Source organism: Clupea harengus, chromosome 11, assembly GCF_900700415.2.
Source record: "Clupea harengus chromosome 11, Ch_v2.0.2, whole genome shotgun sequence".
Taxonomy (NCBI): Eukaryota; Metazoa; Chordata; class Actinopteri; order Clupeiformes; family Clupeidae; genus Clupea; species Clupea harengus.
In genome coordinates, this window is record NC_045162.1 from 27,168,169 (window position 1) to 27,168,439 (window position 271).

A 271-nucleotide genomic window follows, 5' to 3' on the forward strand; every position below is an offset into this window, starting at 1 on the left:
ACTCAATAAATAAAACTTCCAATTTCATCTCCAGCGTCAGGGCATCTTCTCCCCTGCTGGCTGGTAAAGCTTCTTTTGTGTGTGTGTGTTGTGTGTGTGTGTGTGTGTGTGTGTGTGTGTGTGTGTTGTGTGTGTGTGCGTGCGTGTAATGCTGAAGACCAAAACCAAACAAACAAATAATCAAACAAAACAATAGAGTCAATGGAGAGAGATCACTCGCTTCTCTTCACAAGCTACCCTGATCTTCCCTTCAAAACCAGAAACAAACCAG